We start from the raw sequence: 26660 nt of genomic DNA, 5'->3' as shown, positions 1-26660 counted from the left end.
AATGAAAAAAAAGCAACATTTTCCGATGGCAAATCTCCAAGGGCAAATATTCATTATAGTTCTTATATATCTTTATGTTTCATCTGCATACTTTAATTTTTGTGTCTTAGTAACACAAGAATTCTAACCTGCTTACAGGGTTGAAGTAGCTGCCTAGTTAAAAGTAGTCTCAGTTTTTGGCCACAGACGTGTATTATTCCAGAGCCCTTCTGAAATATCTGAAGACTTAGGAACTGTAGCATAAATTTCAAAATAATAGTTTCTCTGTGCATGTCTAAGGGATGCTTCAGGCACCTGCCTCATGAGCTTGACAGTAGACCCTCTCAAGACTCTTCATGACTCGAAATTTCTGCCAGAAATCTCAATGGATTTTTGTCAGAGTTTTGCTTTAGATTTGGAAAAGTTTTGGCAGAAGTTTGAAGGCAGTAGAGTGGCTGTAATAAGTTTGTTTATAGGATGCTGGAGTACCTGAAAATTTCCATTCAGTACAGCTTAGGAGTCTAGAAGGTTTTAGTAGTTATGCTTATAAGTGTCCAAGGTACCTTTTAAAACATAAATGAAAATTTTCATTTATTGATACATTTAAAAGTTTTATTTAGTGTATTTGAAAATAAATGGAGATGTTTTCTATTGCAAATGGATGAACATGGCATTGCTAGCTGACTAAATAAAAGTTTGATCACCTAACTGCTTCTTGTGTAGTCTTTATGAAGCCTAGTTCTTCAGTGAAGATCAGATTACTCTTTAAACATCTATTCGTGTAATAATTCCATTTCCTTGTTTTAACTGTTTTGAATACAGCTTTAGTGTAATGTGATGAGAGGGAGAAGAGTAGAGCTGCCTTGCCCTCTGAGCAAACAGCTGAATCCAGGAAATGTAGTCTCTGGGAGTAAACACATCTGATGGGAATAAATGTGTTCTGGAGATTAAGATAGTTATGGAAAGAGAGCATATTCTTTCACTCTTGAATTCATAATGGCATTATTATCTTTCCAGTTGTTTGTTCCTTTGGACTCTGAGCTAGGTGGCAAGTTGCTACTTGTTTGTTTGCTGTTGTGGTGTGCTCTTTAAAACCTTTGGGGTACTAGTTTCTGAAAATTTTTTGTACTAGGTACTACTACGTCTCTAAGCCCTAAGCTTCTTTCAACAGAACACATTAAAATGCGTATGACAGCGAAGCACAAAAAGTACCTAAAAAGTTAACTGGATGATAATTCATTGTGTTTAGACAATTTTCTAGTAATTAAGGACATCAGATATATGCTTGATATCTACTATCAAATAGTGACCTATTGTTAGCTTTTTCTTCTGCTGAACATCAAAGGTAGGAAAAAAACCCCAACTTGCCTTGCAACACTACTGTGGATTTACTATTGACTCAGGCTGAGCCATTTTTATTTGATTATAAACTTACTTTTTGCTTCTTGAAGAAAAAGAAAATTTTTTATGGATATTTGCAGCATATCATGAAGAAAGTTTGTTTCAGCTCATACTTGGTTGCTTCCAGTTTGTTCTGCAGCATACTGAGATTTTTGTATCAGGAATCTGTTCAGAGTAATATATAATTGTCCCAACAGAAGAACACACATGTCTTAGCATTTTGGAAGTTGAAAGTAAAGCATACAAATTCATTCCTATTTTCCTCCTGCACCATGTAGTTAATTACAAATGAAGTTTACCAGTTTTTAGTAGTTTTGTGCCTTTATACAGCTGTAGTGTGCAACTTTTGTAGGCAATTCCAAAGTACAGTTAATGAAATAAACAGTGTTTTCTGAAGAAAAGCCAGAGAGCCTAGCAGACAGCATCAAAATGTACAGGTAGAGTTATTTGGCCATTCCAGTTGAGGGAGCCATTTTAAGAATTTATTATTGCAAACGCAATCAATTTCATTTTGTTGTTATTTTTTTCCAGATTGTTTCATATATATTACTCAAGTTAGTTGTATATGAGAAGTTTACAATCAGAAGTTTACAATCATTCAGAAAACAGAATAAAAAGAATTTGGTTATCTGGATACAAGACAAGCCTGACCCTAAATGATGTATTCAGTCTCACCTTTAATAAATCAGATGAAGCTTGCCATCCTAAGGCAGCATATACTGTTTCAGAACATCATCCCATACAAAGTAGGAATTGGCAATCTTGGAGTTCTAAATTATATAGTTATGCACATCAGTCCAACTGAAGTTTGAGAATTAACTTGTGCTGAAGTGCCATAGTGAAGTGATATAGTCTAAGTGTTCAAAGCATGTGTTCTGCTATAGAAGTCTAAATGAAGACATTACGCTTCTGTTGATACGCATGCTCAGAAAAGATAAGCATATGTAAACGACCAAAGGTTGGTATTTATCATGTGGAACTAGTGTTACGTGGACCTTTTCGGTTCTTGTTTTCCTTGATTTTTTTGTTGGAAAGACCTTTGACATTCTGAAGTTGCACTGTAAATGCCAAATACACAGCCAGAGCAAGGAAATAGATCCTCGTCTAAATGTTAAAAATGACAACTGAGTGGTTTAAAAGTAACGAGCCATTTCAGGTGAGTCTGCAAGAGTCACCATGCAGTAGATCATGAAAGTTGTTACAAGTGACATAAGCATACCGGTGGTTCAGTAGCTTCAATTTCAGCATCCTTCTACAGTGTGGTACATCACTTATGAGTGATCTGATTTGCTTTTGCCCTGCAGAGTCATAAAGTCAAACTTGGCTTTCTGACACTGACTAAGCTACATGGATTAGGTATAGCTGATCTTAAAAGAGAAAAATTGGACACTTGGCAAACCCAGCAGATATTTTGACACACTCTTGGAGCTGATAAAAATCATCGTAAATTTAAACATTACCTTGCCTTGCATGGAAATCAGACTTAATAAATGGCTTTGAATTTTTCATGAATGACTGAGCACTCTATTTTACTGATAAGACTAAGGTTTTTGAGCAGGAGAATTGAAGAGAAACAGGACTATGAAGGATGCTGTAAGGCTACTGATGGAGTGTCATACAATTTTACTAGTTGCATAACTGCTTTTAACTACTAAACTCTCTCTGATTAAAATAACAATCGAGCTTGTAATTTTTCTGAACAGCTGCTGCTACAGGGGGTCATTACCTTGGAGAGCTTTGAGATAATCGTACTCCTAATACATGAGTTATGTAGCCTCATGTTTTACAGCAGTGCACAAAGTTTAAAGTCTATAGTAGAATGTTATTTGAAAGCTGTCAAACCATGTTAAAAAAGACTGCATCGTCAAAGGCCCTTGTGGCCAGGATTCAACATGTAGCCTTGTCTTACTCATTATAAAATGCATGTTTATAAAGTTCCACAGAGCATCCAATTCCCAATTCACTTATATCAGCAAGACTTAACTTGCTCATTAATCTAAATTCTTTTGCAACTTTAATCTACATGTTTAATTAATCATAAAATGAGGCGGTAAGTAATTTCAGCAATGTGTGGCTTGTTATCAGATGCATTTAATCACTCTTCTGTGAGCTCATTTGGAAACACCTGAAGATGTCGAGAGCAGTTTGAATAAGCATAAATTATTCTTTGTCAGTGTACTTCACTCAACTAATAAGACATTAATTTAAAAGGCACTGTTCGTCATTTTTAGATCTTCACCAATATTTTTAGCTTAGCAGTATAAATCTAATTGTACATACTGTATGATTCCCAACGTAGTGCCCAACATTGAAAAGGGTAAGAGTTTTATTGAATTCATTTTTCTTATTTACATGTAATTATATCATGTAATCGTCATTTTAATGAGGATTAACCATAGATATCAAATCTGTTAACTATTCAAATATTTTTGGAATAGGCTGCTAATTACTTGAAATGCTAAAGAATATTAGATGGTACAAAGAGTTCCAGGTTTTATTTTTTCTTTATAGATAATAGCTCTTGTCATGTTTGGAACACTTGTCACATAGTAACTTGCTGTAGATATGCCTAAGTAGCTCAAATGCAGGTAGGGTTATCTTTTGAAATATAAAAACAAAGACTGCAATATTGCTGGGCATGTTACATGAATAGCTGCTCTTTCAGATACTTACACAGGATTATATTGAATGGAAAATAACAGTCCCATTTTTCCCATTACTTCAACTATTATGTAGTCAGTGATGGCATGCAAAAAAAATAAGACATGAACTCAGAGCATATAATTCAAAGGAGCTAAGTCATATATCTCTTCATGTCAAGAAAATGGGAATAAAAATCACATTTCATTGAATGTCATCACCTGTCTCTTTATGCTGTGAGAGGATGACATTCTTTAAGAATAATTATTTCACTGGCAACAAATCTATTTGCTTGCCATAGAGCATCTCAGTTAATCTTGCTTTTGAACAGTGGGCTACATTCACTACTTGTCTGGAATGTTGCAGTATGGATCATAACAGGAAAGAGGAGGATATACCATTTTTCCATGGAGTACAAATCACTTCCCCACATTTTTCTCTACTGTATTTAATGTCTGTGAATGAGCTCTTGTTTTCTCTGACAGTGCAGTGCTCTAATAAGAATAATATTGCTTAAATGCCCTCGTCTCCGCTACCATGTTAAAGTTGCTGTACAGTTTAAACTATAGCAATAAATTGTAGCAGTTGATCCTTTTTCCTTGCTGTCTATGTGTTCCTTTCTACTACAATTTAGTTTTTATTTTTATTCATCTGCCTTTTGCAGATGGAAGGGATTGTTTGTTTCTAGAGTGCTAAGAGTTTGAGAACAGTAAACCTTTTGCAGCATCATATAGTACCTATTCCCGGACTGGACAGTTTAACAACATTTTATGAAGCCACAAAAAACCGATGTACAGATTACATTTAGGATCTGACTAAAACACATACAAACAAGGAAATATGAGCTCCTTCTAGGCCTTCCTCCATGTAAACATTTATTCTGACTTATTTATTGTGTAGACAGTAATGAATCCTTCACATGTGTTACTTGGCTTGTTTTTGCCTGCAGAATGACTTCTGAAACATCTGTGGTCAAGTTTCAAAGTGGAAAAAAAATAGTCTCAGTTCAGTAAACTGAAAAATTCCATTTTTTCTATAGTTGAAATAGTTATCAATGCAAATATTTTTGTGTGTTGATGGAGGATTCTGAGTTGCTGTGTCCATAATTCAAACCATTGTTACCTGTGTTCAGGTAGTTAATTTTTTTCTCTTTATATTCCAAGATGATGACTTGCCTTCCTCTTCTTATTTCATAGAAAATCAGAGCTAAAATGTGCAAGTGTTGTAAAAGACTCTAAACAAAACATTGTTAAATCCTTTGCTACTTATAGATACCTAACATACTACTTGTATGTTGGTTTGTCTAAGCAAAATACATGTACTTCATTAGGCAGTAGGTGAATTTGTGAAGTTCTTGCACTAATCACATTGGCCTTTGAAGGGAACATTCTAATCACTTGTTTATATAGAAATTGAAGAGAGCTCATGCTAAATGCATCTAATTTGCATAATACATTTTGGCCTTTTATAATTGTCTGGATGTATCTGTTATCTACTTCAAGCCAAAAATATTTATTAACTTCATGGAATTACATGGAATGTTTTAAATGAGAATTCTTCAGAAATATACATATCTTAATTTGCAAAGGCTATGTATTTGTTTTGCAAGTGAGAGTCCAGTCTTTTACAGTTATATACATTAAGTTCCAAAATTACCTATTGCAAGTGTTTAAAAATTTGAATGAACCATCCTCCCTCAAAAAAGTAAAACAAAGCAAAGGAATCTTCATTTTTGTCTTATTAAATTTGTGCCTTTAAAGTTTAGTTTCCAAATGTTTATATGTGTCTATGACTGTTAGATGTTTGTGAAAATGTACAAAATATGAGATTCTTATGCTCATATTACTCTAATAATCATAGCTCCTAACAAAAAAAAAAAAGCCAACAAACTCACCCCAAAAAGTCATTAGACTAGATGATCTTTCAAGGTCCCTTCCAACCAGAAAGATTCTGTAAGAAAGATTCTGTAACAGGTCTATAAAAGGTTTCACCATGGTCTGCAGTAAAACTGAACTTCTAGGAATACTGAGACACTGTGAAAACAGAGACTTCCCTAGGACAATTGTACCTGGTTATTTGTACTCAAAAGTTGCAAGGCAGGTAACAAAGTTCTCAAAGATAAAATTGCACAGCTCTGGTTAATTCCTATAATTTTAGCTCATAGTATAAATCCAAGTGGCTACATTGAAAAATTTTATGCCTAAAAGGACACGGCAGCAAACATGTAACTAAATAAAATAGCTTTTTTTTTTTTTTTAATTCCAGAAAGGGAGAAATAATCTGTAGATGGTATAGAAATAAGATTGAACCTGTTGAGTGGTGCACAACTAGATCACTCCTACAATGGACAAGACATTAAAAATCAAATATACTTGTTTTTCTAAGCCATTAATTATCTGAACACCTTCCTGTAAGGGAGAAAACCCAGTAACATTTGTCTCTGTTCTGATAAACACGACTGTGAAATGTTTCGTTTTGAAAGTGCTCAGCAGGAAGAAACTGCTGATCTATTCTTTGGGGAAATTCACTAGCAGTTTTCAGCTACCTTTGAGTTGTTAGGCCTCATTATTATGAGAAAGGAAAGAATCTGTCAGCCAAGTCCAACTATCAATTTTGAAACAAAATTAAAAAGGTAAATCCCTTTGCTCAGGGCTGAGAGTATTACACATTCTTGGTAGTTACATGTGCTTAAGAGACTGTTCCCTGTTCTTCCCAAATGCGAACCTGACCCTTCTGCTTGTGTCAAAATACTAATTTGAGTTAATGAAATTTTTTTCTAAGGGAAGTACCCCAAACTGTGCTTTACCTTTGCTTTTTGTGCGATGTGAAACTTCTGCCTGCTACATGAAAAACAGATATTGTGTGAAGTACACTATTAAGTGCTCTTACAAGATTTTAATGCTTCGATCACTTGGACCAATATGAAAAAACAGTAACAGTGATGCACTAGAACTTGTCGTGGTCTTTTGTTCAGAGTACATATATTCATACACTCACTTTTTTTTTTTTAAGATGCTTATGTTGCAAAAGATCCACGTAAAGCAGAAATGGTGTAAGACACAAGGAGAGTTGTGAATTACATAGGGGATTGCATATGGCCAATAGGTGTTCTTTTTGGCATAGAATGAGTTTAATGTGTTTTCCTTTGTACTACTTGGATTTAGAAATACAGTTTGTGAGCATTCCATTTTTGCAAGATGTCCCAAGAAGGGTAGGGAAATACAGCAGAGTATCAAAAGAAATTAAAAACTTTCTCTAATGTCCTAGATATTAACATGAGAGAATTTTTAGTACTATCAGACTGGACTGTATTTCACTTGAATGATTGAAAAGCACAAAATTTACATACATGCACAAAAAAAGTGAAGAAATATATTCTATTTCATTATCTTTAGATGTGTAAAAGGACATTCAAAGCCATCTACTTAATGCTCTGGGAATTCTGAAACAGTCAGTATCTTTCTAACATGTGATAGGCCACAAGTTTCCTTCAGAAGCTCTGCCTAATGAAAAGAAATCATTGAGAATAGCAAGATTTTAAAATACTAGCTATTTAGCCCTGAGGAGATCATGGGTCACCAGCATGTGGTCATTTTGGAAAGAAAATCTGAAAAATACAGGAAACTACCACATTAGATTTTTTAACAGCATTTTACAGCAAGTAGTGCAGAGCAGTGTTGTAAAGTTGACATACATGCTTCCCCGTAAATAAACTATATCCAAGACCAATTGCTTACTTTGGAAGGGTGTACTGATTCAGTCAGACTAATGTTTTGTAGAAACTTGGCATGATAAGTAAAAACCTACTATTGTGCCAAAGTGCATTTTAATTTTATGCAAATTACAAGATTAATAGAAGTCTATGTCTTGTAATTAATTTTAAACATGCCTATAAAATAGAGGTACAAAATAATAATAATACAAATAACCCCCACAAAATGCAAAATACAACGGGGAGTAATAGAAAGAGGGGGAAGACTCCATCATAGTAACAAAATAATCTGGACTTGTAAGTTTCAGGATGTCAATTTTGTAACAACAATAAACTTTAAAAAACCCAGAAACAAAACCCCCAGATTTTAGAAAAGAAATTTTAGTACTTCAGAAAATGAATTTTCACTAGAATAGTCTGTCAAACTGAGTTTTAACAAGCCCATGGTAAATATGATTAAAAACCTCTCAAAGAGAAGGTGAATTGTATTCTATGCTTTATAAGTAGTATGTAGTGGGACTCTAAGACTTCATACCAGTGATTGGTCAGTTAATTGTTTAATTATGCTGTAGTTATTACCAAACTTTTAATATACATTATGACCTATCAAATATAAGACAGACTTTTGGAGATCTGAAATTGGTAAGAGTACCTGGTGTTTATGATTTGTTTTTCATGCCTTGGAGATATCTGTGGTGAAACCTCAGCACAGTAAGAAATTTGCAGTGAAGGACAGATTGACAGGGCTTTTGAGAGCTGTCTTATACTGGATGTTCTTCACTAGCAAGCTGAATACCTTGACAATTTTTTCTCCAAGTTGAAAATGAATGCAGATGATGATTTTTGGTTTACTAATATGCTTTATGTTGCTGATATTCTTACTGCTTGGACGACTGGCTAACTGACCATTACATTCTGTGCATGAAACAGCTATGTAGCAGTAGGTTTTTTGGGTTTTTTTGGGTTTTTTTTTTTTGAGTGCTCATTGTTAAAATTTTCCTTTCATCTCTGTGATATTTAAAGGGCACCTTTTAACAAATAAGGGACGGCATCACCCTTAAAATAATCTTAAATCTCAATTAACTAAATGAATCTATAGTGCCTTTTATTCTTTTATTTTGGAGAGTTCTGAGGTAACTGTTTTCTATGACACAAATTCCTTTTGTTGTGCCTTAATGAAAAGTGTCATATAAAAATGTGACTTATTTGAAGTGGAAATTGCGTTGCGTTGTATCTTGTCCTTCATAGTATCTTCATTTTGTAAGCAGGGGAGCCTGCTTGGTCTAAATCTAGCATAGGGAAAATTTCTGACGAGAAAGACTGAGAATGGCTGACAGATTGGCCTATATATTAATTTATATAAGGCTAAAAGAAAACAAAATCTATTTAAAATTGAGGTTGTGAAGGTTCATTGCTGTTGCAGATTTTCAAAGAAATGTAAAATTGTGGGAGATAAAAGTATAATGACTGGAAAACTTGTGAGAAGGGCTTATTTTACTGAATAAGATGAAGGATTTAATTCTTGGGTTTATTTTGTTTTATTATATATTGCTATATTTTATTGCAGCTTGCACTTGATGTGAGGAAGGTGCTAAATACTGCTCTAAAATAAAGTCCGCAAAATTGGTGCAATCTATTTAAAAACAAAGCAAAACATCAAATAAACAAAAACCACTGCTCTATCCTTCCTCCATTTCTCTAAAGTTCCATGAGGTACCATTTTGATGCTCAGGAGAGATTGAAAGAGCATAATGGGAGTAAGAGAGTCAGTGTGTCACTTTAAGACTGTAAAGTGCCTGAATTAGTGTAGCTGCAGAGGCACTGTATAAAGCTCGCAGTAGGCAATCCAGATACGCAAGTGAAGAATCATCTTCTATGATGTCCATTGTCAGTAGAAGAATTTTTATGCCACTTGTAAAATAAAGGCAATGCTGTTTCATCTTGTAAAGTTCTTTGAGATCCACAAATAAAACCCAAGTCTTGGATGAGCACAAATGTCATTGCTGTATGTCCTCTCCTATCTGAAGTTTGTTTTATGGTTAGAGAATGTATCATACTATTCATAAGAAAAGCTTATTAATAGCATATTTGTAGATATTGTGTGTAGTAACTGAAGACAGAGGATATCAATATGATTTTTTTTATACTTGGATGTCTCTGAGTATAAAAAATGGTACCAGTGCAGCTGAGTTGACTGTTGTGCATGGGAAACAGTCTCAGTAATTGTTGAAACTTTGTGACAACACCCAAACCTGTTGTAGACCAAATGTGAATTACTTTAGTTGTTCTAGTGGGAGAATACTTGAGGATAATGTGCTGACTGAATGAAGTATTTTAAATGTGTTTGAAAAATTGCTGTTGATTTCCCAAGAAAGTTGGCAAGCATTTCTGGTCCATGATGGAATGGGAAGTTGTCATCTCCCAGCCAATAATGGACTTGCAATGTGACCTGTCAAGAGATGGAAAAGTCTCAAAGAGAAGATTTGAGCACAGAATCGAGTTGGAGGCCTGTGGCCAGTGGAGTTCCACAGGGATTGGTTCTGGGCCCAGTTTTGTTCAACGTTTTCATCAATGACCTGGATGAGGGGACAGAGTGTACCCTCAGCAAGTTCCCTGATGACACCAGACTGGGAGGACTGGCTGATTCCCCAGAAGGCTGTGCTGCCATTCAGCGGGATCTCGACCGGCTTGAGAGTTGGGCAGAGAGGAACCTCATGAGGTTCACCAAGGACAAATGCAGAGTCCTGCATCTGGGAAGGAACAACCCCATACACCAGTACAGGCTGGGGGTAGAACTGCTGAAGAGCAGCTCTGCAGAGAGAGACCTGGGAGTCCTGGTTGATAATAAACTAAATATGAGCCAGCAATGTGCCCTCGTGGCCAAGAAGGCCAATGGCATCCTGGGATGCATCAAGAAGAGTGTGGCCAGCAGGTCAAGGGAGGTTCTTCTCCCTCTCTACTCTGTCCTGGTGAGGCCTCATCTGAAGTCCTATGTCCAGTTCTGGGCTCCTCAGCTCAAGACAGGGAAGTGCTGGAGAGAGTCCAGCGCAGGGCCACTTTGATGATCAACGGACTGGAACATCTTTCATATGAGGAAAGGCTGTGGGAACCGGGGCTGTTTAGTCTGGAGAAGAGGAGATTGAGGGGAGATCTTATTAACATTTATAAATATGTAAAGGGTGGGTGTCAGGAGGTTGGGACATCCCTTTTTTCTATAGTAGCTAGCAACAGGACACGGGGTAATGGGATGAAGCTGGAACACAAAAAGTTCCACTTAAATATAAGAAAAAACTATTTCACTGTTCAGGTGAGGGAGCCCTGGCGCAGGCTGCCCAGAGGGGTTGTGGAGTCTCCTTCCTTGGAGGTCTTCAAGACCTGCCTGGACATGTTCCTATGTGATGTGGTCTAGGTGAACCTGCTTCTGCAAGGTCTCTTCCAACCCATACCATTCTATGATTCTAAGGTCTGTAGTAGTGCCTTCAAGCAGAGAAGAGAGGCAATATATGAGAGATTCCTTTTCAGCTTTGACAGTACTATAGTTTCCCAGTATTTCTGGCAGTTTAGCTGTTATTTTGGAGCCATGCTCACACTTGAAGGAGCTGGAACATCTGGACTCTCATACAGCCAATCCCTGAATTAATTGTAAAGCATAGTGATCCGTTTCTTAACATCATTTTTTCCTTCTCTGCTGTGGACCTCCAGCTAAGGAGGGAGCCAGTGTTTGAGTCAAATCTCTGCTTCACCCCGCCCCCCCCCCCCCCCCCGCCCCTTTCTGTATTGTTGCCTGTGTCTCTGAAAGCTGTAGTTTTATGTAGATTGTACTTTTAATTTTTGATTCAGAGGCTCATCTGAGTTGCCAGGAATTCTTGTTGCATAGCACATTACTTTCCAAGATGGTTGAGATACTCACCAGTGCCCACTTATCTTTAGACTTCAAGTTCCTTAACGCTCTCCAGAACTGGTTAGACAAGCAGCAGTGCTCTCTGTTGTTGTCAGGAAAGAGCTTTTTCTCTTGTACCAGTTAAACCCTTTGATATTTTTGATTGATTTCTGCTGATGTCTTCATAACAAGCAGTCTAGCTTTTGAAAAACAGTAAATATAGGGACTATTCCCTCCTACTTGGATTTGAAACTATATCATAAAGCTGTACAGAGATGAGTTTGTATTGGACCAAAGTAGAACTACTCGTGTTCAAAATGTGTTCAAAAAGTAATAACTTGTGTCCAAAAATGCACTTAATATTTTTAATTGTTTGAAAGACTCCAGCTTCAATAGATTCCTAATTTTTAAGACTAAAAGGTCCATCATAATTGTTTAGTGTGACTTGCATAACACTTGCATAGAACTGCCCCTGAAGTCCCTCAGTTATGGCTAGATTAGAGGACATATCTTTATGGTATGTAACCTGACTGGAAAAAAATTACAGTTATAGTAGATGCACTAGAACCTTTTGTTAATTTGTTTTAGTGTTTAAGTGTCTTGTCTCACAGCTAAATAAGCAGAATTCTAGTTTAAGTTGGTTTAAGCAATGTTTACAGCCATGGTTGTGTCTGTCATTTAAAAATTGTCTGTTATCATCTTTTCTTTTTTGATAGAATCATTCGGAAGTCTTTTTTTTTTTTTTAATTTTCCTCTTCAACAAGTTTGATGTAGTAAGTCACTTGGCTGCCTCACTGCAGAATGTGTTTTCCATTATTTTAATCTTCCTCATGATTCTATATTAGCCTTTCATAATTGTAAAGGAATTCTATGGAGAGTTGGTGGTACTTCTGCTGTCACGAAGTCAATTCTAAGGAAAACTTTCCCTCTTTTTTTTGTGCTCTTTGCAAATGCTTCTCATCTGATAATGCCGATGCATTTCTTGTGTAAATGCTGCAGCTTTCTTACATACCATTATTATTAGCTATGTTAGGAGTTAGAAGTAATCAAATTCAATAATATAAGTCAGTCATTTTGGGTCCTGGTCATGTTTACTTTTCTGTATTCAGTCATAGCTGATTCTTACAGTGACTGAGTTTTTCTTCTCATATTGAATGTATAAATTAATTCTGAGCATTTTGAGTTAAAATAGTTATAAAAGGCTATGAAAGCAATGTGCTTCACAGACTGAAAAGTTTTCCACCAAGTAGAGAATATTGTCAGAGAAACAACTAATTGATCTCTGCTCCTTTACAGCTGTATAATGTTATGCATAACTAAAAGCTCCTGTTAAATTAATTACTGATTTCAATTATGAACTTTTCTCCAAAATGTTATGATTCATATAAGACTGATAATGCAGTGGCCTGGGAGTGTGAAATCTGTATTATGTAGAGAGTTGCCCGTTAATTGATTCACAAATTATTTAAAGTTTGTTCCACCCAAGGGAGTGCTCAGATCCATGACAACTATTTCTTAAAGTGTGCAAACTCTCCTTTTTTAAGATTGTCTTGAGCTAACAAGCTGGTTGCAAGCCAGCTATTGGTAGTTAGGAGTGTGCTGATTAATGTATTCAAAAGATTTCCCTAGTTTTTTCCTCTGTCACAGCAAATACCTATACAAAAAATGAACTTTACAGGTATCAACAAGAAAAAGTTAATGTCTTTTCCAGAAGCAAACTTTAGTCTATCTTTTTATACCAATTACATTTGTCATTTTGAATGTTTCTGTTAACTTTCCTTATCACCTCTAATAGCATGTTTAATTTCTGATAATTGTAGAATTAACTCTTGTTTCTTATTAAGGGAAATACTAGTGAGCATTTCTGAAAAAGCTTCTGAGGTTTAAAATGAAATGATATTTTGGTAGGCAGCACTTTCACAGTATAAATGAGTAGTAATTATGCCAAACTGTATTCCAGAATTTAGTGTTATCAGCTTCTGTATTTCACTGACTTTGTCATGCCTTTATATATACAGAGGCTTTAACAAGAAATCTTACATACTATGGATGCACAGAAGATGGGAGGTGATGTTCAGTGTAATTCTGTCTGATTTTAACATCTTAGTGCATGAGTTTCACAACAATTAAAAATTGAAATGTACAAAGAATAATATGGACTGAGGTATTAAAATAAGTTAACATACTCGTAAATATTTTATAAACCTTTATTAAAATTTTATAAATGTTAGTAAAGCACAGTTGACTTCAGTGTTGTATAAAATGATGACTTTCGCTAATCGATCTGTGAGTGTGAATTCTTTACTGAAGGGACAAAAGGGCTTCATACACTTCATACTTCGTTTTTTTAGATACTGGCAGTTAAATACTGTAGCAAATAAAACCATGGTGGTAACTGGCTATGCCCCTCATCTTTCTCATTGTTGAATGCTCTGTCTACCCAAAGATTTATTTCTCTCAATTACCAGTCACTTTTTCCTCATTTTGTATTTCTGTTAACTTGTGTCAACTCTCCTCTGTTACTCAGACAAAACAAAACAAGTAAAAATGAAAGTGCATCTCATGTTATCCAGTTGTGCGTTGCTACAGGGCCATAAGAAGCTGCATTGAAAGGAGGTAACTTGAAACTAATATCTGTATTGTAGAAAAAAAAAACCCATTTCTAATACTGAGTGACTGCTGCTCTTTCCTAAAATTAAGGAGCCTATAATCTCAGCACCATTAACAAGTGCTGTCATTCAGATACACAGTGTCTGGCTGATTTAAATAAAATGAAATGAAGATAGTTGTTTCTGGTCCCTTGGCTTCACTCATTGCCATAAACATATGCTCTGCGTCCCGCTTCTTTCCATCTTATTTATGACTTTAATTTGTTGTGTGGGCTGCGCTAGAAATTAAATTTAATACAATTCTCCAAGGGACCCTGTCATATAATAACATGGTAATTTCTGTGTATCCTTTTGAAAAATGAGGAAATTAATTCTTCCTGACATGTTCTAATTATTCCAGTGTGAACGGCAAATCCGTTTTTCCCAGCCCCTGAAGTGTTATAGGCAAATGGCTGCTGTTCAAAGCTGAGGTGCTAATGCTGACCAGCAGTGCGTTTAATTTGAAACATGAGCAGACACCTTTCAACACACCTTTGTAATATTGGAGTACTTTACAGAAATTAATTCACTACTTATTTGGTAGCTTAGCCTGGGGGTTATAGTTTTTATTCATCAATACTATAGTCATGTTAGCACAATGTTTCCTGTTTCCTCTAGTGCTTTGTGCCTGTGCTGCAAAATACAAACTCGGATCAGAGCAATGTTTACTTTTAACGTACACTTTTCTAAAGTGGGGATGTGGGTGCTATAGCACTAATGATTCTGTGTTGTGGCCTATTTACAGCTTGAACAGAGGTACTATAAGGTCTTCAGTGATGAGTTAATTACATGTGGTGGTTAACACTTTTGATAGAAATTACAGGGAAGAGATTATTTGAACCAACTTTCTGTGAAGAGCTCTTGCCCTCAGATACTGGCCTCTGTTGTGAAAATCCAATGCCTGCTTCCATTTCTACTACGTTGTTGAGTTCTAACTAAAACCAGAATGCATATGCTGTAACTTTAGATTTCCATAATGTGCTTGGCATAGGTAGATTTTTGCCAAGGAGAAGGCAACAAATTATCAGTATAGGCACTGAAACTCACATGAGTGATTCTGAGCATTTATGACTTTTGATATGTTGCCTTTGGGAATTTCTATTTCGGTATATTCATTTTGTGCAGGACTGCCAAGTGAAGTCCGTCAAGAGTTCCAGCTTTGTAATACACAGATGTTGTCTTTGTTAAGTGTTCTTTCAGAATTCAGATGCATGAAAGTATAAAAGACGTTTTAACTATTCCAAGAAACAGAATTTGACAGAAGGCACCAAGAAGAGGAAGAGTCTGGAATAGTTAAGACTTCATTTACACTTTTTCAGCCATAGATGTAAAAAAGAAAGGATGGTTTTCAGAGATGTTGAAGAGCTGAAATGAAGAATTGTCTGGAAAACTTGCTAACTTGCCTAGCTATAGGGAGAAATGGGGTGAAGTTTATGGGGATGTCAGTTAAGGCAGTAAGGGCATGAGATCCATCAGGCTCAGCTAAAGGAAAAGAACTGAAATCTGAGTTTCTGCCAAAAGAGCTGAATGAATGGAAATAATAGGCCTGTGAAAGGTGGAAGAGAACAGTGGTTGTCTGAGATAGAGTGGAGAGCTGTCAAAGAAAGGTATAAGCTAAGACCAGGTTGAAGTTCATTATGTATTTGACTGGATGGAGCAGTTGCAGTAGATGGAAAGGACAGAAGTTACATTTGAGAGGATCTTAGAATATTGGAACAGACACCAAAGGCTGAGAAACTTGTAAATATAAAGAAAGTGAAGTTAATTAGTTATCAAGTAATATGAAACATACGGGAACAAGAAAGGTTTATTTTATCACAAGAACACCAAATGGACAAGTAAAAACCGAATCTTTTTACACATAGGATTAGTTTTTGCTAAAAAGATGAGGAGTCAAGGTTAGGACAATGATTAAGGATTATGAGACCACACCTTACTATGAAAGTCTTTATATAATGTTCTTTCTGTAGTAAATGCTTAACTGAAGAACATGTTATTTTCACTCTGGGTAGTTATGTACACTTAAATCTCTGAATGCAAAAGAGAAGAAGTAAATCTTATATATGACTTTCATAAAGAGAGATTTTAAGGTGTAGTTGGAATTTTCCTCTGCCTAGTTCAGAACAGGTCTGAATTTTGTGAGGAAATCCTATCTATTAGTGATACAGCATCATAAATACTTGGTGCATCCTTGCTCAACAGAGTTTGTTCATGGAGGTACAAAATGCAATCTAAATAGTTTGACTACTGGATCTAGTTTTAATTTGAAAGTGTAGATTTTGGCATTAGGATTTTCACTATAAAGGCTAAGTTCTCCCTGTGGATCAATGCGATGGAAGAAGAAATTACTTCCAAAAGGCTGGCAATCTTGTGAATAACTCCAGTGATAAAATATGTAAGATGGTGGTCTGAGTGTTTGAATAGTCAAAGGGAAGGATGGTATAGCTCCATCAAAAAACCAAAAATGTTAAGTGTGTAAAACTTCTGTATTGCTTCAGGGCATTCAGGACTCATGAAGCCTGTGATTCACTGAAGTATGTTTTATTACCTACATAGTAAGTAAAGGACAGAAAACACAACATTAACTATGGATACAGAAGCTGTACTTCTCAAAGGATTGTTACTGATTCAGTAGAGCTTGTGTGTTCATAGCAGTGACAGGTAGCGTGAGAGGCATTGATTTAGTCCTCCAGGAATGTTACCATTACATCCTTTCTGAACACCAAAAAGAACTGGTACATGAAGGTACCTTCTTTTTCCAGAACCAGGGGGATTTCATGGATATGCAGAGGTCTTGCAGTACCACCTAGATCTCTTATTTGCGCTGCCTGCCTGTGTGTAGCTCTTGTAAGCACAGCAGTGGAAGCTGTGGACAGCTGTCTGAAGTCTTATAACATCTGTTGCTGTCTGAAAGTCTGGTTCCAATTCCAGTCTATACACCAGGATTAGCCACGTTACTCATCATTCAGTATACTCTCCTGTGTCATTCTCTGCATTTTCACAAAAACCTTCAAGGCTTTTTACACTAATGGTTCTATATTCATGGCAATCTTCTTCATTGTACTCTGTGCACAACTCCAGAATACAAAGCCTTGTCATTCAGGTACTGTTTAGTGCCTTGACTGCTGTGCATTCCTATCTGTTGCAGTGTCGTAGTGTTTTGCAGTCACTTTTGTTTGATATTTGCCTCAAGATGAAAATAATAGCATAATCCAGGTTGAAAGGGACCTCAAGAGGTCTCTAGTCCAACCTCCTGCTCACAGGAAGGTCAACTGTGAGGTCTGACCAGGTTACTTAGGACTTTACCCAGATGGATCTTGTCAAACCTCTGAAGATGGAGAGAGCATAACCTCCCTGGGTAGTCTGTCCAACTGCTTGTCTTTCATAATGATGAAAAAAACTTTTCTGATGTCTGCTTTGAAACTTTCTTGTTTCAACTTTTGCTTTTTACAGCAAAGTTTAGAAGAGCTACAAATCTAGTTATTTAAGTGGTAATGTATGATAATTCCTTTAAAAGCTGGTTGCCTTAGTGATCGGCAATATGCAGCAACTTCTCTGCAGTCCTTCCTGCCTTAGCTTTTTACATTGACTTCTCTAGGTATAACTTGGTCTAATAATTTAGTGGGGAAAACCCTCAGCTTAAATTTTGCAGCAACCATTTTGGTTTCCACTTAAAGTGCATGCCATTAAATGTAAAAAGGCAAACATAAGTTCCAACAATGAATAACAGATGCTTAGCAACAAAATTTAGCTAGTGAGGGTGTTGCATCTGAAAGCTAGCATCTGAAAGGCAATTCTCTTCATACTGTGCTTTGTGGTATGGCTTCCAGTATTGCATTAAACAGAAAATAAGTGTTGTGTTTGGTCTGGGCTCATGACCTTTAGTTTTTGAGCCGCCTTCTCTGTACTAGTAAATGCTGATTTCGTAATTTGTTTGGATTTTTTCTCCACTCTTGGGACTGGATTGCAAAGGAAAGATTTAATTAGAAATGGAACCTGTCACCCAAAAGGTCTCAGATTTGAATGCAGCCAAGTAAATAATAGCCTATATTTGTTACTTTGACAGGTTCTCTATGTTAATTGACAGTTCAGATCCACAATGGTGTCTACAGGGCTAGGTCCATGGTTACTGGCACTACTTGATAGCTTTCTGGCAGCTTCAAGAATCATATGAGGCTTGGAATGGAAATGGCACTTGATCTATCTGCCCGTTCCTGACATTCGCTCCTTTTGGTCAGGGTCGAAGCAGGTTGGTGGGGTAATATGAAGAGGCCTGCATGGCCAGCAGAGTGTCTGTCCTGTGGATAAATGGAGCCCTTTCAGTTGCTGAGGCTGTCGACCTTGGCGTGAGCAATAAATTTACTTGTGGGCAGAAAACAGAAGAGAAAGCAATACTACCAGATCTATGTTGAAAGGTCTCTTGTTCATCAGAATAAGGAAGCAATGTAGGAAATGGAGGAGGCAAGGTCTGAATAATTGTTTTTTCTGGGCTAGAAATGCAGCAACTTCTCTAGCAGATGAATGAAGTGTTGTTTGTCACTTTTTTCCCCTAATTATCTCAAGTTCATTGTAGATATTTTCTGTGGCAAACCTTTTTTTTTCCTGTTTATTCAAGAGACCTCGCTGACTGAATAAGCAATAAGCCTTTTCCTCCTTCATCTATTCAAGCATAAGATTGAGATTATTGAGTGAAAGAAGAGGGAGTCACCATCACAAATATTTTAGGACTATTGACAGTCTCTACTGGGTACTAGAGAGGAAAAAAATTGCTTAAAGGTCTGCAGTTATTTTCTTAACAATTAATATTTTTGATGGTATAGATTTATAATATACTTTTTATACATAATAGAACTAAGGCACACAAAACATTAGTACTGAGATGTCAGAATTAAAACTGATCTATTCTGTGACATAAATATACACTCATTCCTTGCTTTTTTTTCCTCTTCATTCTTAAATTATATTCCTTCTCTTTTATTCTACCATAAGTTATATTCTTCCTGTCTTTTTAATTGATTTGATTAATCTCTTAAATGGACACAAAACATTAAAATCAATGGAAACATAGCTGAAAAAAAACCCCTCAATTAGCACTTCCAAACATTTCAAGCAGAATCTGAACTGTAATTATTTTTTTTTTCTTCAAGATATGCACCTTACAAATTTTAACTGTATTATAAATTCTAAGTTTACTCTTACTCCTAAATTGATCATTACATTATATTGGCAGATATTGCAAGTAGTGAAACTAAAATGTAGAAGAAATTAAATAGAGAATTATTTGGTTTTTCAGACAGCATTGGGAAAAATTTTTAGTCAGCTATAATTTTTCCTATCACTTCAGTCATTGAAGCTTTTTTCTTTTTAAAAAAAGTATTATTTAAAGTAATATTAGCATTTTATTCTGTGGAAAGCAAATTAGTGTTTTACACATTTTCAGTATAAAAGTGTCTTAGAAAGTTATTAAAAATGACAGATGTAAAAACTTCATTTCCTACTTGATATGCTACTCTGTCTCTTGCAGCAAGATACAGAAGTGATTATACTTGCATTTATGATGCATTACTCTTGTGATGCAATACTCTTACTTATAATGCTAACTACTCTTTTCATTGAGAGCTGCAGTTCCCTCATTTTCCTGGTCCCTGTGATTATCATTCTGACACTTTTTTTACCAGGCTTCTGCTGCAGTTACTGGAACTTCATCATACAGTCCCTGATTGTGGCCACCCAAGTGCTTCTTCTCACAGTGTAGGCTCAGTCTCCCAAACTGTCCTGTCACTAAATTTATACTGCTTTTGTATTATTCCCTTTGGATCACTGAGATGTACGCTTCCCTGAGTCTGAGTGTGCATGGCCTTTTCCTTAATTTCTGTATCACAACCTTATGTTATTTTCTGTGTTGTAGCAAATAATTCAATATTGGATTTGTACTCCTGGCAACCCTGACCTTACTGATGATTGAACATGCTGAAGGTGTTTTAAAAATCTATGAAATGATGTAGTAAAAATATGACCTGTAGAATATATTACCTCTGATCATATTTATTTGCTGAACAAGTAGTGCAGAAGTAAGTTCACATTTGGCATTGATTGGTTTAAAAAACACATTCCCTCTGCAAATGATAACTAAATAATTACATGGAGTTCATTAAGTTAACTGTGGCACGTGTTGTGAAGTGGGCAGAATGCATATAAAAGTGTTAGGCAAGGGTTCATAGTATTATGATAGAACTTTTATACATATTAATCTTCCACATACCTTTCTCTTATATAATAACTGATTCCTCCATTTCTGGGAGAGTTTTCTCTTGCTGAAATAATTTTATAGGCTACTAAAATTATCCTAACAAAAATGATTGTCAGAATGCATTGGACTAATGCTTATGGTTATTAGTGTTTATTGTTAATGATAAAAAAGAAGCTAATATAGAAACTATTAGAATAGCAGTAGAAATTCAGGGAAATACATCTTGGACTTGAACCAAATTAAGATTGGATAAGTGTTTGGCTGGAGTTAGGGAAGTCCTTGCAGTGACTTACTTGGCCTCTGCCTGGCTCTCCCTGCTGTTGAGGAGCATATCCCAGAGGGAAGGGCAAAGTCAGGGAGAACACTGTCCATGGCTCTTCCTTTCTTAAACCACTTCAGCCTGAGTGCCCTTTCTGCCTGTCAGCTAGTGTGTGGGAGAAAAGTGGTGCTGATCCCACATGAGTTAGAGCTTGAAATCACATTTTAAATCAATAATCTACAGGAAATTGGATGCTCTTTAGAATCCAGCTGAGAAATAGATAGCAATATTTTTATAAACATTACTAAATTGTAGCCATTTTACATTCATGTGTGCACACACGTACCTGAATATGTGCCTTGAACCATTTGTGACCCCTTTTAAAGGTGTTAGTAATAAGAAGATCATAGTAAAACTAGTTGCTTAAACAGACAAACTAAGATATGAGAATGTGTATAGCATACACCTATAGTATAAGTGCTTACGCAGATATGGGAACATGAATTAAACATCATGTACATCAAGAAATAGTAACTCTAGGGAGTGTATTTGTGACACTGTTACAGTGTTTAGCTATTGAAACATCTATATTTAAATTGGCAGAAACTGTGCTAAAATCTCCCAAACAAGTAACCTAGTCCAGTAATAATCTGAAAGCAAGTAGGAGTACTGTAAAATAGCATGATTGTTTAGTTAACATAGTTTTTAGTATAAATAGAGTTTCAAGTCAGCATGACTTTAATATTGACCCTCCCAGTACGTTAAAAAAAAAGAAATTAACACTTGAAACTAACAGCATGTTAGCAGCTAATTCATGCATTATTTCAGTATCATTCATGAATTACTTTTGAATCCTTTGACTTAAGAAAAAGAAAATCCCACAAATCCTACTTTTGGTCAAAGTATACGACCATAATTAACTCGGCATGTGCTTTTGAATTGGGAACACAGTGTTCTGAGCTCTCTTAAAAACCTTTTAAAAATGTTGGGGGAGTACTTTCATGGAGTCTTATTGACTGAGCAGAGTTTTAAGATTTGTCACATATAAAGTGATGTTAATTAAATATTGTTATTCTTTTCTGTCAATCAAGTAAGGTTAAGGTTTTTTGTGCTTGAACAAAAAAGGGAAGTGAAACAGGTGAAAATATATAAAACAGCTGGGAGAAAGACAGGAGAAATAACATATTAAGAATTCAATTAATCAGAATTTATGGGAGATGCAGGAGGTTTAGGTGCTAATTCCAAAGCATTATGTTTTTTGCAGTCCTAATACCATTTGAATATTTTTGGATATTTGTCAATATATCATTTACCTAATGAATGTAAAAAATAAATGTAGTGGCAGAAGGCCAGTTTTTGACATGTGTATGCTTTATTTAAAGTCATCTTTGTTTAATATGGCTGTCACTGAAACCTTCTTTTTGTTAAACCAGAATGTACTTAATCAGAATCCGTTTTAATGCCGCTTCAGCTCTTTCCCATTCTGTGGGCCTACTTTGAAGACAAAATGAGTTATTGTTTGTGTTAGATATTCAAGTTTTGCTGATAACGTCTCTCGAAACCATGGACTTTTAAATGATGTATAAATACCCTTTTATTTCTGTTAATGTGCATAAGCCTGTGAGTGTGTCATATGAGCAAGGCCATCTTCAGAACAAGGTTTTCTAGAATTTTCCTTTTTTTGGAAGAACCAAAAATTGGAATATAATTCCATGACTTGAAATGTAGGTACTTAAAACCCACCACCAAACATCATATGGTCTTCTGTATAGCTATTACAATTGATAGTTTTAAGGACAAAACTAAGAAGCAGCTACAGATCTATGTAATGATAGCTAGACTATAATGTTTTGTCAATGTATTAAGCTTAAGACTATGTATTGTTGCTTTAGGGCTCTATTAATGCTGTCAGTATTGAAACCTTTGAAGGCAAGAAAAGCACCCAGAAAGAAATGTGGAGCTTGTTTTATATTTTCTTATTTTCAGCTTAATGGGGAAGAAACTTCTGTGGACAGATTTAAGTTCATGTGGGGAATCCTGCCATCTAAATCTTTCATTTTGTCTCTTTGCGTTTCATTGTGGATCTTTGGAAATAGTTTGGCCCACGATGACCTAGAGTAAAAAATTTCAATGCTTTTGGAATTGTGTAGGCAATATTTCATGGAATGAATCTCTTCTGTAACTCCACTTTGGAAAATTCAAAAGTCTGTAGCAAAATGATGTCTGTAGTTAGTTTTTTCACTACATCCTGGTTAACTGAGGAGATACGGAAGCTTTGATGAACTAGAATGATTTTGCTATATGATGTTCTTTGTTTAGTTAAATATATAGCACTGATTTTAAAAAAATCTCTCAATTTTAATATTATGTGATTTAAAGCAACCTAATTTGCATTGGAAATTTTAATGTTTTAAATACCCAGGATGTGTTTTTTATAATTTAGGTATATTTTTTTCCTTGTAAAGTATTTAGACCTGAGCTTCTGTGAGCTGGAGGCAGGAATTGATGACTTCCAGAGGTCCTTGCAACATACATGATTCTGTGGAGTTTCACCACCTTGATCAAACATTACAGACTGAACTGTTGAGCGTAAGAGGGCAAATGTCTGTAGGTTGAATAGACATGCTTTAGAGCTCTGATGGACTGGGTAGAAAGGGATACAGTATGTATGGAGCACTTGCATTTTACTTTGAATAAGGAAACAAAACATTTTGCTTACAATCAGATTTTGTTTAGAGTAAGCTTTGCTTTCTGAATCTTGCACACTTGAACAGATTACAACTATGAAGTATTCTAGTTACTTTATTTTTATTAAAGTAACCAAAATATTACTATTTGTGAGCATTTTGAAGGGCTCTGAATTTTGGAGTTAGGATTTCTACATGTCCACTTTGAATTGGGAAATGACAACAGTGTTAAGTGCAGCATCTCTAGCACTTCAGATAATCTGGGAGAGCAGAAAGCTGCTCAATCCTAAAGCAGTTTTGTTTAATAGTACAAGATATTACCAATTAACAATGAAATTGATTTGCCCTGTATTAGCTATTAGTTTTGATACTGACTAGTAAGCAATTTATTTTGCATCTCGGAAAAAGTCTGTTATACTGTGATCTGCAAATGCATTATTAACAGAGGCTATAAACCACAATGAGAGACTCAGTTCTGGGTGGGTTTTTTCATGCTTATTTTGATGATGTAGCAGTATCTTGGGATGACATACTGTAGTGAGTGAGGATAAATGTGTGTTGCCAAGGTCTAAACAGCAGCAATATGGAAGTAATTCAGCAGTCAGTTTCACTCAAAGTTTGAAATCTGTGCTGTATTAGAGGTATGCATAGAAGCTGTGTTAATTGCTAGCTTGTTTTCCATATGGTTCTGTTTTAATGGAGCATATTTGTTGCAGATGGTTGGAAAGTGGGTTGGACAGTGTCTAAACTGGCTATGACTAATTCATATAGTGATTATACTATACTTTAATGTTTAACAGTCTTTTTTGTAAACCTCTTTCATTCACAGTTCCTTTGCCGTTGAAATGTGGTCCAAGATAACTGAGAAGTATTCTTCTTTATTTAAATTTGGCCTTAGAGAAGAGCAAGATCATAGGATGTGTAGTCATCTTTTCCCTGATTCGAATTCAAAACCACACCCCAAATTGGTTTCTTCAGATGGGTTATCTCCATCATTATTATGGTTTCCTGAGCATATTTAGCTGAGGTAATGGACTCTAAGGGGAGCCACTCGAAGAACTGAAGTGACCTTAAGGAATGCTGAAACTGGGTTTGTTCACACCATAGTGCTTTCACCTCTTTACTGGTTTGCAACTGACTAGCCATTTTGGATGCTAATAGCCATTTTTTGTTTACAATTTTTAATATTGCTGACTCAAACTCAAGGATACTAAATACTTGCATTGTGTTGAGGTGAAACTGAAGGTACAAATACAGCAACATGTTGTTGTAGATAAGTTTAGTGATGATATGCCTGATGAGAATCTTTCATCTATTAGCTTGGTGTTTTAACAATTGTCTATAAATTCATCCTAAATTGAGAGACAAAGTTAAAGTATAGAAGATTGTCCAGCACCGATGTCATTGCTTCTTATAATAGTTTATTTGGGTCTCTTGTGACATAGCTTGTATGACTGACTTTCCCTTTGCTGAAGACCACAGTGGATGTCTTAGTTAAACTCCAGTCAATGGTTCTTACTATAGGAAAAAAAGAGAACATCATGGTTCATTGGGTTTCTCTACTGTTTTACTGTTGTTTTCTCACATTGTCACTAAAATATTCTCTTTGTTATCTGAATGGGACATCTGCTGACTGGCTGAGCTCTCTCTACCTGATTGTGTGAAAAGTCTTGGTTAAATCTGTTAGGCCTTGGAGGCCCAGTAACCTGCTAAGTGCTACAGAGTCTAAAAGACATTATGTCCTTGGACTGACTTGTCTCTTCTACTTACAGCTGTATGTGATAGATAAAACAAACTTACATATAAAAGGCTGGGGTAAATGTAATTTTAATACATTTGTGGACATATTAATGAGTATCTGCAGTTGTATTAGCCTAAAGTGTATAGAAATCCATAAGGGATAAGGAGTATTCTGTAGTACGGTAGAAAAATAAAACAAGACAACCTTGAAAAAAAGCCTTTTTCTCTGGCTCTATCAGAAACCTGTTCAATTGGAATTGATATTTTATTTTAAGGGGTATGAAATCCACTTGCTATGGCTAACAACTTCGCGTAATGTAAACCATTTGACAGCACTAAGATATCTGAACTACAGCTTTGATGCAGTAATACTATAACTTGAAGATTTACCTAATTTATAATTTTTCTCAAAGCTTTCCTCTGCTCTGTGCCTCTGTTTGGCATGGCGATTTGTCTGCACTAACCAAAGTTTGGTTTGAGACACGTTTCCATTTGATTGGTGTTTTTAGATTTTGATAGCTGCTAGTTCCTCTCTACAGAAGTAACCTTTTAAAATGTCAGTTTTAATGTACAAATTTTATGAGAATAAAAAGACTTTAAAATACTAATTTTAGACTCCTCTGCTGAGCTTGTAGTCAGCTGCTGTTGTTTCAGGCTGAGTCTTGGAAAATTAAGTCAGTGCTTACTGTAATAAAACGAGTGCTCACTATAATAAAATTTATACTCTGGACAACATGTGGAGAAAAAAATAGTTTCCTTTAAAATTCTTTTTCTGTAACTGTTGCAAAACTGCCAAAGTAATCTTCTGTCCTTTCACTTGTCGATATTTACCCTCTTCCTTCTTTCCTTCCATCTGTCCTTCAGTCTGCCTATGTCTAACGTGCTGGGTTTCCTGCAAGAGAGAGTTCCGCTCCTCTTAGGTGATGGTACTCCCTGAGAGGAGTATTGTCAGGTACATAAGATATTATCCTGTGCTCTGTAACAGAAAACCTTACAAATTAGGTGTATGGTTTATCAAATATTTAATGTGAAACATGGTTTAAACAGTTTTTGCCTCTGAAGGTGATACAGTGTTATATTGCTGCTAAAAGATCTGATAATCTTTTATAATCTTAATTGTGGCAGCTTTTCCTGTAATTTCTCATATTGTCTAGGTTACTGCGTTCCAAAGGTGACACTGAAATTCAAAAGCAATGGAAGCTTAAGCTTCCCTTCCTCCCCTTCCAGTGTCCTTTGTTTTAAATCAGAAAAGCAGTACTTGTTTTGGCTTCAGGAAGCTGCATGTTCAACCTCACAGCTGGAGGTATGGTGCTGCAGTGATGGTCACCCGTGATGGGAAGGGAGAGTATAATGAATTAAAAAAACCCAAACAAAACAACAAAAACACCACTACATAAAAACCCCTAGGGATTAAAGGCAAGTACCTCATTCTTTTCTCTCTCAAAGCTTCTGTATAAATTGTGC

At 35.7% G+C, this 26660-nt stretch overlaps 1 protein-coding gene across 9 annotated transcripts in view; it reads left to right on the top strand.

Annotated features, from left to right (window-relative positions):
- SOX6 (SRY-box transcription factor 6) overlaps positions 1-26660 on the top strand; it is a 366925-nt gene that overhangs the window by 67105 nt on the left and 273160 nt on the right. The window lies entirely within an intron of this gene.

The sequence above is a fragment of the Colius striatus genome, chromosome 7, assembly GCF_028858725.1.
Source record: "Colius striatus isolate bColStr4 chromosome 7, bColStr4.1.hap1, whole genome shotgun sequence".
Classification (NCBI taxonomy): Eukaryota; Metazoa; Chordata; class Aves; order Coliiformes; family Coliidae; genus Colius; species Colius striatus.
The sequence above is the reverse complement of the archived record's forward strand: the minus strand, read 5'-3'. Positions and strand labels throughout refer to the sequence as shown.